Here is a 15563-nt window from a genome sequence, read left to right on the forward strand (position 1 = left end):
GCCCCTCACCCCGGAACACAGGACCATGGATGAACCTGTATACCCTCTCCTACTTCCAGTGACACGGCTGCAGCCCTGCCCCTCCCCACCCTGAAGGGCACCATCTTCCTCAGAACAATGGCTGTCAGGCTGAGGGCAAATCTCAAAGACAGAAAACTGAGGCATAAGAGAAGTCAAACAGCCATCCAGCAGAGCCACCAAGAGCCTTGCTCAAAGCCAAAGTTCAAAAACTATCAGCCTGAATTTTAAAAAAAAGAAAGAATGAAAACAGAGAATGAGTTAAAAATCAGCTCTCTTGGTGGTGGTAATGGCCAAATGATCATGTTGTCGGGTGTCTGCTACCCGCAGTGCGATGTGTGGGGTCCCGGGGCGGCGCTGGGGGGGGAAGGGATGAAGGGAGCCTGGGGTGCCCGACCCAGGGGAGGGGATGAATTCTACAAACAAGGAGAGAAATCATATTGGATACATCAGGACACATTTTTTGGCTTCAGTGACCTGAGGAATAAAATGTTCTCATATATGTCGTGGTCACATTTTATGCAACGGATGCTTTTTTGAAGATCTTGCATAATTCAAGACAAACTTTCCCATAGCAATAAATGTAAAGTCAGAGGGATGTGTTCCAGGAGAGCATAAATCTGTAATTACTATGTTTTCTTTTGGCTTTAAAGCTGTTCCCCCCACCCCAGCATTATCTATAATATTTTGCAGAGTCTTTTCCCATATCAATAGCACGTCAGAGTGCGTGCATGGGTTTTGCTGTGGCATTTTACCACATCTAACTTCCCTTGCATAGATTTAAATTTGGGGGAGCTTTTTATCAGCCTCAGAGTGAGCACCCCCATTCATGGATCTTTTAGATGACAATAAATTGTATCAGTGAAGATTAGTACTGGCAAAATAGTCACCACGATGTTAACAAAACTCTTTGACTCATATAAATAATAATAAGGTTCACAGATTACAGATCCTGAGAAAAGATGGCAGGCATTTCTGTGGCCTGCTATGTGGGGAAAATGAAATGGTTTCCCAGGACCTCTGTTGGTCTTCAAATTATGCAATTCTTGATAGATTTTTTTTTTTTATTTTGGAGGATTCATGTTAATTCTAATTTCATGTATCTCAGGAGACTGTCAAGTCAATACTGTTGTGTGTCACAAGGTTCAGATTGGCTGTGTATATGTCATGATAACTAAGTGGATCCCATGTGCCTGCCAATCTAAGCTGGAAATCCTGAGCAGATTGAGAGGAGGGAGAGGTTAGGGGAGGATGGGCGCTGCAGGGTAGGCTGGACCCAGGAGATGACTGGTAGTAGCAGTGAGTGGGCACAAGTTTTCCATCCCAAGTGTGCTGCCCTGCCTGTTGGTCTTCTCTGCCATCATGGAAATGAAAGGTCACTAACCGCCTCTTCTATACCCATAGGGAACGACCTCAGGAGGATACTCAGGTATGCAGATTCCCTGACTAGTTCTAGAGCAGTGGATGTCCAAGCGTGGTCCCTGATCAACAACCGCCACACCACCTGGAGGTCTTGTTGCCATGTAGCTTCTGACCCAATACCAGCGGGTAGGGCCTGAGCTTCTGCATTTCATAAGCTCCCACGGGATGCCGATGCCCATGGTCCAAGGACCACACTTTGAGTAGTAAGGATGCAGGGTGCTTTTACAGGCCATTTGCTTCCATACCTCTTCACCCACTTACAAGTGCATAAAATCCATCCTTATTATATGACCAGAGGGAAGGTTCAACACAGCCCAAGTGACAGTATCAGTGCTGAATTCTTCCATGGGATGGAAGGACTGGTGAGTTGCAGAGGACTCTCCCTTCTGGTGGCGGGGAGAGTGATGAGCACCCTGACTCTGACCAGGCTGAGAGGACAGAGGAAGGAGTCTGGGGAAGCTGAATCACTTGGAGGACTTGACAGCTCTGCATGGGACCTGGCACAGTGTCAGCCACTGCCTCCCAGGACGTCTCAGGTTCCAAGCTGCTTTTGTTATTTAATACCTCTGACTTCATAGAAAGGAGCTTTGTTTAGGGAGGAAGGGGAGCTAATTGAGGCATCAAGGTATATAATATAGACCTTGCCCTCTGGGAACGTAATGCAATTTTTAACTGTTTCCAGAGCAAGACTTATGCAATCCAACTCTGGGCAGAAACCACCACGATTCGTTTTCAAGTTTCTAAAGTACTTTTTCATTCTGGATAGAGAAGCCGAAAATCCTGGGGGAACACACTGAGCTTCTCCAGAAGCCACAGGTCCGTTACATGTCAGACTATATTCAGCTTCGTGGGGAAATGACAACTAATTTTCACGTAAAATTCATCTTGGTGCGCACACAAACGCCAGCAGGCAATATGCAACGGCTGTGCGGGGGATTACTGAGATTTCTTTTTCTTCTTTAAACATTCCTTTTCCTGTGGTTTTAATGATGTTTACACAATAAGACATTCATTTTAGGAGGCCGAAGAGTCTCTGAACTGTTTCTATTGTGCATTGTATTGGTAGGGACAGAATAAGCTCATTATTCCCGTACAGTCAGGAGAGTGGGAAGTGATTAAACCTTTTGATAAGAAGATAAATGATAGGAAATCCATCTGAAAGCCCGCACTGCCCCGACTCAGAGTTTCCACACTGAGCTAGCACAAAGCCTTCCTTCTGTGCAGGGCGCCCTGGGCAGCCTCATCCTTCCAGCTGTTGTCCCACATTGGCTGTGACACTCTTAAAGACCCACACCTGGGGCAGCACTGTTTGCTGAAAGCAGGACCCCAGGCGTGGTCAGGGCCTGGTTCTGGGCTCCTAGAATACCTTTCTCCCATGCACGAGTTCCTGGTGCTTTACACTCCCCAATGTCAAAAATTGGGTCTCCTGGGCACAGTCCAGCACATGAGATCACTCAGGAATATTTCTCAGCTGGGTGGACAGGTGGAAGTTTTTATCAAGCTTGAAAGAGGCTGTCACCGAGTGCGTGGCCTCACGTCAGACTTCTGTGCGGACAGGTAATTGATTGACCAATGGTTAGCACGAGTCACTTACCACTCTAAGGGGTAAGCTTCTCTTTGCGGGGAGTCAAGGAAAGCCCACTTTTCTCAGTAACATGGTGTGCCCACAATGACTTCTTTAAAAATGTATTGACTGGGGTGCCTGGGTGGCTCAGTCAGTTCAGCATCCAACTCTTGATCTCAGCTCAGGTCTTGGTCTCAGGGTCGTGAGTTCAAGCCTGGCTTGGGCTCTATGCTGGATGTGGAGACGCCTTTAAATACATAAAGTAAAATAAGATAAAATAAAGTAAAAATGCATTGTCCATCGACAGTTTGCCTGCATCATATACCATAACTCGTGTTCTGTGCACATTGCCCTGTAGCTCCCAATGACCACTCCCTCCGTCCCAGGTCCTGGCAGGGAAGGATCTGCACTTCTTCCAATCCTGAGTTTTGTAGCCAGGAAGCAGAGGATCAAGAGAAGAGTAAAGAAATACACGATCTGCTTGTATCAGGGCCCACCTCCCCACTGTTGCTGCACCTCTGTGTTTCAGGTAAAATACTGTGTCACTGGGGTGAGTGGCTGGCCAATAACCCGCATGAAGCCACTCGTTTCATTGAAATTTCTAGAGTTTTATGGAGCAGGGATACAGATGATTAAAAATCTAATTGTCATTTTTCTGGAGAAAAAAAAAACTCTTTTTTTTATGTGCAAGTAAATAAATAAAAGAAAACCCCCAAACTTCGCATTAGTCACCCTATTTATGCTCTTGTTCTCTTGTCTGACAAATGAACAACATTGTCACTTCCACAAGCCATATTCAACTCTCTGCTTTTAGAATTAATTGTGACAGGATGTCAGAACTCCAGAGAACATCGAAGAATGCATCTGACTCTACTGCCGACTTGTCGTTGTGTCTCGCTCATGTGAATGCAAGGGTGCTCTGTAGTCCTGAATCAGGGGTTTATCAAATTAGAGCTTTCTCTAGTGTCAGATTAAATTAGAGCACCAATTCTTATCTTGAACAATACTAATAAAATGAGGCCAATGATTCCATTTGCTGTCTTGTATATGAAATGATTTTGTTTACATGGGTTTATTTTTAGCAAGTCCTTTACCTAGGCGGGCGGGATAAATTGAGTTTCTAAACTGCAAACTTACCCTATTAATCCTGGCTGATAAAACAAAAAGAGGGACATGGCAGTAAACAAAAAAATCTTTGGTTTAGCAATCGAAAGATGGAAGTTTGAATCCTGGCTTTGTTGTTTACTTACAGATTCTGTGTCCAGAGCGGGCACCTGTTGCTTTTGCCTACATGTGCCCCACATCCCTGTCTTCAAGAAGCAGCAGCTCTTTCCTGCTCATGTGCCATGTTTTCCCTGGGGCTGATCCCACAGCCCTGCCCTAGGGAGCATAAGTGCAAGGCCACAGCCTTTAAAGTCCTGATGATCAGCTCAAGACCAGACATGCAATTTAAGCAAGGTCAATGAAATTCAAGCTGTGACTTTTACTGAAACCTACTGAAAGTCTCTTCATTTTTGCTGGGGTTACTCAGTTGATAGACTACAAGGTTAGAGCTTCTAGTGGTTACTTACCCCATGTAGGAAAGTGGATGCACTGCCGAGAAGTGGAGAAAGATATGTTTGGAAAAACACTAATTGAGCTCCTGGATACAGCCATACCTGCATGAATATTGCCTGAACTTTTCAGATACTTGAGCTAGTAAAGGTTCCCCCTTTGTCTTTTTATTTTCTTTCCTTCCTGCCCACACTCTCTTCCTTCCTTTGTTCGTTCCTTCCTCCTTCCCTCCCTTCCCCTCCCTTCTTTCCTTCTTTCCATTTCTGCCTTGGTTTTTGTCATTTGCACCAAAAGAACAGTCCCCTCTCTGGCCTTTAGTATATACTTGATAAAGTAAAATGAAATGAGTTTCCTTTTATCTAACAGTGTTTATGATTCAAAGATACATGTTAGAGGCAATGGAGCACTTTTAGAAGTGTATTTATTCTGGGACATGCACCAAATATCCAGGGACCAAAAAGAGGCAGTGTGTCTTCAAATCCTTCCAAGCTCTGCATCCAGGGAGCAGAGGCTCCGCTGTCATCCTGCGCCATCTCAGACATCCAGCCAGGCTAGTGAATGGACTGGCTGCTCTCTCCAAGTGACACCTGTTCTAGAGGGTCATCCTTGCTGGCACACTCTGGTCCCTGAAGATTGCGTACTTGGCACGCTGAAGGAGCTGAACTCTGTGGGGGTCCAGGTTAAAAAAAAAAAAACAGTTTTATTCTTTCTTGCTGTAGACCCTTCAAATCCATTTTAGGGATCAATTTTTACCCACTTGGACAAACCCCATGGTTTTTCCTGTCGTTTTTGAAAAGTCTCCCAGTCACTTTATGTTTTAAGAATACTCTCATTTTCATAATTAAAATATGCAGTCTGCCGTAGCTATGAAACTCAAACCTACCTCAACAGTGAAATCTTCTCCTTCCTCCCCGCTTGGGTCTGACAGGCAGCAGACAGAGGATGCTGGAGTCTTCCCCAGGGTCCTCCTGCCTGGTCCTTCCTCTTCCTCTTCCTCACTTCATGGGACCACTTGTGGCTCCTCCATGGTTTGGAGATAGTGGAGGGAGGAGAGGTAGGGCAGGACAGGTAATATTTGACTGGCGTCCTGCCCCACGTTGTTGCCTCCTGTTTTGATGGGTTCCCATCAGGCACCTTTCTGTTGTTTTTTTGTGGGCGGCATTGTCTTCTGGAGGAGGCCTCAGCTGCAGTGGGCATCAACTTCTCTCCTTCCACCCCTGACCACATGAAAGTCTGCTGGTCCTGTTGGGTCCCCTTTCCTGCCAGGTGTCCCAAGGGGGTCAGGTCTAAGGTTCTGCCAAGCCCCTTCCCTTCCCGGGGTCTCACGTCAGATCTGTGGGCCATTGCCCGTGTGGTCGGGGGATCGGCCCTCAGTGCACTTCTCTGCTCTGTCGCCAGGCTGCTGTGATGAGCCTCTGCCTCTGGGCTTCTTGGGGTGGGAGTCAGACCTGGCCTCTGTCCCCCCCGGGGGACATGGGTCAGCCTCTCCAAGGGATTCTTTGGAAGCCTGTCTTAACTGGATTGAAAAGAGGGAAGTCCTGCCCCTCCCTTCCTGACTCTAGAGCAGGAGGGAGGACCTGTAGGGCCTGGCATGCCCTCGCCTAGCTGTGAAGAAAGTCTGGAAGCTTCGTAACCTCAACCTGTTTGGATCCTCCAGGCAGATTTTGATGAGAGGACAAATCTTCACAGTGGCCTGCCTGCCTGAGTGCTCAAGCACCCCACCTTGCATCGGGGTTTTCTTGCCTTCTAGTGTCCACCAGTACTTCTCAGCTTCTGGAGTTTCCACCAAGAGTGAGTCATACTGAGTCCCATTTTAGCATCCTACTCCCATGCCTTGGGGTTCCTATCCGAATCTTCTAGCTCCACTTCTCACTGCAAGTGGGATCTTTTTGGTAGAGGAGTCTCCCATCCTATCTTTGGAACTGTCCCCCCAAAATCATCTCTCCGTCCAGGAGCCGAGAGATCTGAGCCACACACAGTGGCCCCGGGGGGTGACAGTCACCTACCTTTCCTGGGAGCTGTCACTCAAGATGCCTTGCTGCTGCATTCACTTTAGGAGGACTTCAATCACACACGATGGCACTTGCAGCCACTCTTCCAGGTAACTGGCATCGTTACTTAGATTCTGACATAAATTATTGGCGTCGATACCTTTGTGAGTTAGACTCCAAAAAGGAGACCCGGAGAGGTTAAGTGACTCACCCGAGGTCACTTGGCAGAACGGTGGCAAGAATGCAGGAGTGTACGGGACGCCGGGGTGGCTCGGCGGTGTAGCGCCGCCTGCAGCCCAGGGCGCGGTCCTGGAGACCCGGGATCGAGTCCCACGTCGGGCTCCCTGCATGGGGCCTGCTTCTCCCTCTGCCTCTCTCTCTGTGTCTCCCATGAGTAAATAAATTAAAAAATATGTATATATTAAAAACAAACAAACAAAAAACCGCAGGGGTCTGACCGCCAGGCCAGGCCTGGGGCCCCCAGGCCCCGGAGCTCTCCCTCAGCCGGCATCCCGCATCCCGCATCCCGCATCCCGCATCCCGCATCCCGCATCCCGCATCCCGCGTTGAGATCCCCGCGGCGCACGCAGCGCCCAGAGCTCTGCGGTTCCTGTTAGGCAGGACGCGGACGTCTCCAGGACCCGTTCCCATCTCCACCTCCGGCCCCGGAGGCTTAAGTCCAGGCCAACTTCGCTGACCACTTTCCTCCGGCAGCAATACAGGATTTGAAGAGCCCGACCCAGGGGTCGCCGGGGCGGAGCCCAGCCCTCCCCCCGGGAGCAACGAGGGGGCGCTGAGCTCCTCCCGGCTGCCAGGCCAGGCGGAGGCGGAGGCGGAGGCGGAGGCGGGGGTGGCGTCCTTTGGGGATTGCGCTGATCCTGGCCCTTCGGTGCACACGGCCTCCGCGGCGTCGCTCTGTGATTTATAAAAGCTGCGTGGTGCTGCGGGGGGCCTCAAAGTTTAAAATAATCTAAAAGCATTCAACACCATCTTTATTTATTTTTTTTTTTTTTACAGAACACAAAAGTGATTTATTTTATTAGGAAAAGCAACACCATCTTTAAATTAAAGCTCCCCAAATCCCCGGCCTGACGAGTATAATTAAACTGAGACCCACCCGCGTGAGTCTCGTAATGGGCCCAGGGGCGGGGCGGCCGGGTCTGAGGCCGGAGCGGGGCGCGGGGCGCGGGGCGGGGGCGCTCCTTCTGCAGGCCGCACCGCCGGCTCAGGACTTCGTGGGCGAAGCCTGGGTGAGCCCCGGGACGCCAGGATGCGTCTTAATTATCTTGCTCGCTCGCTGAGGCTTCTGCTGGCCCTTCGACCCCGGGACCCCCAGCCCAACGGGAAGGGCAGACGCCCGGCCCTCCCCAGCGCCCCGCGGCCGGGCAGGCCTGCTCAGGCACGGGAGGCTTGCAGGTGCGCAGGACTGCACGGCAGGCCCCGAATAATCCGCCAACGCGACAGCAACGGTATTTCCCACTTAACCTTAATTTTTTTTTGAAAAGATTTTATTTATTCATGAGAGACACAGAGAGACAGGGGCAGAGGGAGAAGCAGGCTCCCCACGGGGAACCTAATGCGAGACTCGATCCCGGGACCCCGGGGGTCGCGACCTGAGCTGAAGGCAAACGCTCAACGCCTGAGCCACCCAGGTGCCTCTAACCTTAGAGTTCTATTTTCTAAGGCAATTACTTTGAAATCTGAGTCCTTGCAACCTTGGGCACCATGAAAAGCGGCGATTTTGGAAAGACGAGGGACCCAGGTTCGAAGCGGTCCCTCCCGGCCGTGAGCGGCCTCCACAAGTCCTACTGCCTTCAAAAGCTTCAGCGGGCTCATCTGCAAGGGGCGAGGGGATATCACAGTGCTCGCCCCGCACTACTTATCTTGACAACTAAACAGAGCTGGACACGGTCGTATGCTGTCGGGGTTGGCCTGCCTCCACCGTGCGGGCTGCTGGCTAAGGCCCCAGGGTGCTGGGGCGTTGGCACGTTTCTCAGGCTGGCAGGTCATCCCACCCTGCCCCGATTCCTAAATCCTAAAGGAGAGGCACATCCACAGGTTCCCGGCAAATATGTCCTTGTGCTCCAAGATCATCAGAGCTGGGATTCTAGAGAAACAATCTTTCTTTCTCTTTCTTTCTTTCTTTCTTTCTTCCTTCCTTCCTTCCTTCCTTCCTTCCTTCCTTCCTTCCTTCCTTCCTTCCTTCCTTCCTTCTTCTTCTTCTTTCTTTCTTTCTTTCTTTCTTTCTTTCTTTCTTTCTTTCTTTCTTTCTTTCTTTCTTTCTTCTTTCTTTCTTTCTTTCTTTCTTTCTTTCTTTCTTTCTCTTTTTTTCTTTCTTTTTCTTTCTTTTTTCTTTCTTTCTCTCTCTTTCTTTCTTTCTTTCTTTCTTTCTTTCTTTCTTTCTCTTTCTCTTTCTTTTCTTTTTATAAAGATGTTATTTATATAACAGGATTTGAGAGAGAAAGAGCATGAGCAAGGGAGCCACAGGGGGAGAGGGAGAAGCAGGCTCTCCGTGGAGCAGGAAGCCTAATATGGGCTCAATCCCAGGACCCTGAGATCATGACCTGAGCAGAAGGCAGACACTTAACCAACTGAGCCACCCACCTGCCCTATTTATATTTTTCAAAGACTTTTATTTTTGAGTCACCTCTATACCCAACATGGGGCTTGAGCTCACAACCCCAAGATCAAAAGTCACATATTCTATGGACTAAGCCAGCCAGGCACCTCAATCACTCAATTTAGATTACAGAGAAAAAGATGACCTTAGGACCTGAATGATCCAGAGAATGACTTTGTGTGCTTGGTGGGACTGGAGGCCCCCACACCAGAGTCCCTTAGAGATACACAAATAGATATATTATCATTTTCCATATATATTATGAATAACATATTATCACAATATATAATACTTACATTATTATATTTATAACATTATGTCATTATATTTAATATTTTATAATATATTTATATATAAGTATATATAAATTTCATTAAACATTTTCATTTCATTTTCATTTCATAAAGATTCCATGTCGAAGTAAAAATATTTTGGATGTACTGAATTAATATATTTGTTAAAATTCATTTTATCAGGTTCTGTTAAATTTCTTTACTGTGGGTACTAGAAAATTAAAAATTACATACGTTGCTTGTGTAACACCTATGCGGCCCTTGAGGTGGCTTTTGTTTCTTGCAAGTGGTAGGTGTAGATAGAGGGCTTTTAAAGATATAATTAAATTAAAATGAGGTTATGAGCTGGGCCCCAATCCAACATCACCAGTGACTTTATAAAAAGAAGAGATGAAGGGCGCCTGAATGCCTCAGTCGGTTGAGCATCTGTCTTCAACTCAGGTCATGATCTCAGCGTCCTGGGATCGAGTCCCACATCTGGCTCCCTGCTCGGTGGCGAGCCTACTTCTCCCTCTGCCTCACCCCCTGCTTATGGGCTCTCTCTCTCTCTGCCAAATAAATAAATAAAATCCTTTTTTTATTATTATTTTTTATTTTTTTAAAGAGGAGAAGAGAACACAGACAGACACATAGAGGGAAGAACAGGTGGAGACACAGGGGGAGGACAGCCATTCATAAGCCTAGGAGAGAGGTTTCTGAAGAAGCTGACACTACCTACATTTTGATCTCACAGCTTCTGGAATCGTGAAGAAAGACATTTCTGTTTCTCAAGGCCTGCAGTACCTTTCTGGGGCAGCCCCAGCAAACTAAGACAGCCCCCACTTGCCCTGGGCCCAGTTCCTCCGCCTGCTCGGCCTGCCTGGGCTGCCATTTTGAGACTAGTGGAGGCTGTCAGAGAAATTTCGTGACAGGAAGGCGAGCCATCCAGGTGTCCCCTCGTCCCTGAAGCCGGAGCTGGAAGCACAAGCCATGCTGGGAGACCTCCCCTCACTGGGCCACCACTTGGGCCAGCCGTTCCCTTCTGCTCTGTGAGCTCCTGGAGAACGAGGTCCACTTCCACACCTGCTCTTGACACTGTCCTTCCCTCCTGAGGTGGCAGCAGAAATACCAGGACTTGCCCTGGCTTCTCAGCAGCTGAGATGCAGTCATTTTGGTTTTGAAAGTCACAGACCCGGGCCTGCAAGAAGGACAAGGTCTCTGGTGGAACAGGTCCCAGAAGAACAGGTTGCAAGGATGCCAAGTGCTGAGAGAAAGCCTAGTCGTCATCTGAGGCCTTGAAACTTTTCAAGTGACTCAGCAAAGCTGTGTACACAGAACTTTATCAATTATGCATCATAAATAAATCATTTAAATGCACGATGTACTAATTGAATATTACTCTAATTCATAGCGATATGGGGTAATTACAAACCCCACCTCATCCTTCTTCGAAATGCAGAGGCCAGCAGAATGGACTGCCCTTGAGAGGCCTTGCAGTTGGGGAAAGACACCCAGAGTATATTAAGAGGAGGCACTGGAGAGATGAGGTTGGTTGGGGCTCTTTTGTGCATTTCTCTGTCTGTGCCTGTCCTGCTCTGATCGCGGAAATCCAGATGCAACAACCTCATCCCTCTTCTCTGCTGAGTTCTTCAGTCCAAGGAAGGGTCAGCTCTTTGGCTCCTAACAGCATGTGACTGACACTCCTCACCAGCACCGGCCTCTGAAGGCCACGTCTGGGCCTAGGACCCGGCACCATCTTCCAGAAGGGCTCCCCCTTCACCTCCAAAATCTGGGGCACCTCCAGAACCAAGAGCCTTGAATTGTCTTGAAATGTGCGCTGTGTCTCGTTAGGCCAAAAGAAAACTTCGTGAAAGCAGTAAGAGTATGTTAGTAAATTGAACACCAATAAAAAATAAATTAAAAAAAAAAAAAAAAGAGTACAGGGTAATTTAGTTTTTAACAAGAGAGCATTGAGACACTTCCAGATCAGATCCACCTACAGTGGTCAACCCCAAGGGGCAAGATCACCGGTAACCTTTCGGTCTGCTGCTCCAGTTTTTGGTCTGTGTGTATATTTATGTATATGTTCATTTTCCTGAGCAAGCCTACAGACGTCTCCTTTCTAGGCTTGGATCAGATGCCCGCACCATGGCTGCAGCTGACCCGTCCCGCCAGACTGCAGAGTCCGGTGGCGTCCAAGCCACGTGGCCAGCCAGCAGTCCAGCTCATCGCCTGGAGTCTGGTTGCCGCACAGGCCCGTGGGCTGGAGAGCACACCCGTAGGAGGAAGAATCCAAAATGCGTCCTGAGGCAAGGGAGAGGCCCCTGGGCGGAGCAGGCTGGGAAGCGCAGCCTTGGCCTCCAGTCTCAGCCCAGATCTCTCTGCCCTGCCCGACCTGTCTCGCTCCGTGGTGTCTGCTCCTCGCGGCCAGATGATGTCAAGGAGCTGGTTTCCCTTAGAGCACAGCAAAGCGTTCCCCTCTGGAAGGCGAGGGTAGCTGCAGCTTGCTCCCTGCAAAAACCACAGCCAGGCACATCCCTGCGCCCCGCCTCGCCCTCTCCTGACGGCCACCGGCTCCCCTTCCTCCCTGGTTCTGTACATTTGAGGGGGGCACAAGGGGGGAGGAGGGAGTGACAGTCAGCATTTGCCAACCGTGAACCAAGGGCTCTACGTACATGAAATAATCTAGCTGAACTGTCACAAGAACTTGGGGAGATTGGCGTGCTAATCTACTATCAGAAATGAGGAAACTAAAGCCAAAGATAGGAGAAATAAGTCCACTCACATCCTGCAGCCGGTGACTGAAACAGTCAAGCTCTGAATTTAGGTTTCCTGACTTGGACGTTCAGGCTGCGGCCTTACTCCCGGTGCCTCCCTTGGGGTGACAACTGCTTCTCACATTCCACGCCTGTTATTTTTTATGAGATTTACGTCTGTGATCTGAGAAGCCCTTTTGCCTGGCTTTGTAGTAGGTGAAGATATCGAAACACATATAGATGGTCCACTGAGTGTTATCCTGTAAGGGTAACTGCAGGGCGCCCACCGTGGGGCTAGAGAATTGTGGGTAAAATGAATCATCTCGCTTTGCCATCCTTCCTCTGACTTCAGGGACCTCCCTGAGCGTGGAAAGTGTCATCGCCCCATGTTGACCCTCCACTCCAGGCCTCCCCGACTATGACATCTAGCATGGCTATTCCTTTACCAAAAGTTAAAAGTATTGAACCAGAGTCAAAACAAAGTAGTGAACTAATGAGCCTTTGATTTTCTTTTATTTTTTTCTTTTTAGATTTTATTTATTCATGAGAGGCATAGAGAGAGAGGCAAAGGGGTAAACCTCAGTGTGTTTCAGGTCTCATTTCCTCTTCACACTGTGCAGTTCTGTTCCTTGTTTATTTTTGACTGTGTGGGCTTCTGTCTTGACTTTCTTTGGGTCTAGTATGGTGGCAGTAGTACTGACACCACCCCTGTCTCTGGTTTCTAGAACATATTCAGCTGCCACTCACTGGCTTTCAGCTTTTTGGCAGATCCAGTGTAGCAGGAAAGGTTTAAAGCCATCTATACCAAGACCAGGCCTAGAGATGGCCTAGGAGAAGGACCTAGAGACCTAGGGAGAAGGTCTCTCTCCTTTGGGAGAAACACCGAAGGACAATGACCAGACATTGAACTAGATTCAGAAAGATCTCTCAGAGGGTATCTGCACCTCCTGATGTGCAAAATAATTTATGGATTTCCATCACCACATTGGGACCTGGCCTACTACACTTCCCCATTAAAATGATGGGGAAAATATTGTTTTTAATGATTTCATTTATTTATTCATGAGAGATATGTGAGAGAGAGAGAGAGAGAGAGAGAGGCAGAGACACAGGCAGAGGGAGAAGCAGGCTCCCTGTGGGGAGCCCAATGTGGGAGACTCGATCCCAGGACCCCGGGATCACACCCTGAGCTGAAGGCAGACACTCAACCACTGAGCCACCCGGTCCCCTGGGAAATTTTTTTTAAAGACAGCAATACAACTGCCCTTTGTATTGACTGAGATTTTAGAAACAGCCTCTGGGCCAGACTCACTGTGACCAACGGGTGCTGGCAGTGGGGTGCCTGGTGAACCCCGTCTCTTCTCCATGTGGTCTCTTCCACTGGCTCCTCCTCTCCAGCCACCTGCCTTAAGTAACTAGTTTTCCCTGCAGATTTTCTCCTCATGTTCCCTAATTGATCTGACAACATAACCCAAGGATCCGGGCCACATAGGAAACCAGAGGGACTTGATTTCGAACTTCCTGACCAAGAATACAGAATAACTCAGATTTACCGCTGGACATGATATTTGTTTCCTCCTAGAACCTTTAAAATAAAATCTCTATTCTTCATGTATCTGCCTGAAGGAAAGGTCTCAGACAACCTCCCAGGGGCCCCTCTCGCCCTGAGACTGGAGGGACTGTAGCCATCCGTCCTAGGTCACTGCTCCTTGCCCCCCACCCTCACCAGCCTGGCTCCTCTGGTGGCTGCTCTTAGCAACATGGGCCAGATGCTTCCTTAGCCAGGAGAACCACGGCTCTGCTGCCTCTTACCTTGGGATAACACAATTTTTAAAAAATATTTTATTTATTTATTCATGATAGTCACAGAGAGAGAGAGAGAGAGAGAGAGAGAGGCAGAGACACAGGCAGAGGGAGAAGCAGGCTCCAGGCACCGGGAGCCCGACGTGGGATTCGATCCCGGGTCTCCAGGATCGCGCCCTGGGCCAAAGGCAGGCACTAAACCGCTGCGCCACCCAGGGATCCCGGGATAACACAAATTAAGGGTGATTTGACTTTCTCAGATTTACCAAGAGCTTTCACTTTACATACTCCGTCTCAGCGGATCACCTACTACCCTCCACAGCGAGGGCAGAGATTATGAGTTGTTCCCGCTTATTGCTGCACTGCCACCCCCACCCCCAAGCACAGCGGCTGGAAACACCAATGACTATTTTTCTCACCATGTGGGTTTGCATTTTGGGATGTGCTCTGTTGGGGAAGGCTCATCCTAGCTCCATGAGAGGTGAGCAGAGACAACTGGACAGGTGGGCTTCTCCAGGGTCTACTTGGGTTTCCTTAGAGCATGGCTGCTGGGTTCTAAGAGTGAGCATCCCAAGATAAGAAGTGAAAATTTGCAGTTTTTTAAGACCTGGGTCTGGACACTGGCATAGCAGAATTTGCATCAAATTCTACTGGTCAATTATCACAAAGCAGGCACTGACCTGCCTCTTTCAATGGGGGACATGGCAAAGAATTTGGGCGCCATGGTTTCTTTCTTTCTTTCTTTCTTTCTTTCTTTCTTTCTTTCTTTCTTTCTTTCTTTTAGAGAGAAAGAGAGTGCATGAGCAGGGGGAGGAGAAAAGGGGGAGGAAGGGGAAAAGAATCTCAAGCAGACTCTACATCGAGCATGGAGCCCAAGGTGGGGCTCGATCTCATGACACTGAGATCATCCCCTGAGCTGAAACCAAGAGCTGGATGCTCAACAGACTGAGTCATCCAGGTGCTCTGGGGGTCCATGTTTTAAAATTGCCAAAATAAGACGAGAACACTGAAGCTCTAAGAAGTTTCACGACTTGTGTGAGATCACTTCAGTAGACACATTCAGAGGTACCTTTCTAACTTATTACTACCTTCTCAGAGATTTGTGATAAATCCATGGGGTGGTCCCTGAAGCCCTGTTCATACTTCAGAACTAGGTACCAGAGCGTTTCCATGGTCTGTGTCAGTAGCACACTGGGAGTTGTGCAGTGCTGCTATGTAAGAGCCCCACTGTGACTTGCTCCCCAGAGTTTGGAGTTGGGATGGAGACTGGGACTGTGATAAGCTGAGGTTTATGTTCCTTGAGTACTGTGTTGAGGTCAGGGGACCTGGGGTTGAGAGCTCGGGGTACCACTGAGACACATCTGATGTAGGGAAGTTATTTTCTCTGGGAAATAAGGAAGGTGAATGATGTTAATGATCTGCATTCTTATAGTTCAAGGCAGGGTCAGAATGTCCAAACTTGACCTCCTAAAGCACTTTTGATGTCTTATCTCCTGGTATTTTGATTCCGGTCTTAGCACTGCCCAAACACAGAGAGTGGGTAAAAGGTGGCTCATTTTGTGA

At 48.6% G+C, this 15563-nt stretch overlaps 1 long non-coding RNA gene across 1 annotated transcript; it reads left to right on the plus strand.

Moving 5' to 3' along the window:
• Positions 1–418: 418 nt before the first annotated feature.
• LOC144321933 (uncharacterized) lies at positions 419–11336 on the plus strand. Its single transcript, XR_013387434.1, has 4 exons — positions 419–3533; positions 4257–6349; positions 6511–6659; positions 10196–11336. It is a non-coding gene; the product is annotated as an uncharacterized LOC144321933 (long non-coding RNA).
• The last annotated feature ends 4227 nt before the right edge of the window (positions 11337–15563 follow it).

Source organism: Canis aureus, chromosome 10 (assembly GCF_053574225.1).
Source record: "Canis aureus isolate CA01 chromosome 10, VMU_Caureus_v.1.0, whole genome shotgun sequence".
Classification (NCBI taxonomy): domain Eukaryota; kingdom Metazoa; phylum Chordata; class Mammalia; order Carnivora; family Canidae; genus Canis; species Canis aureus.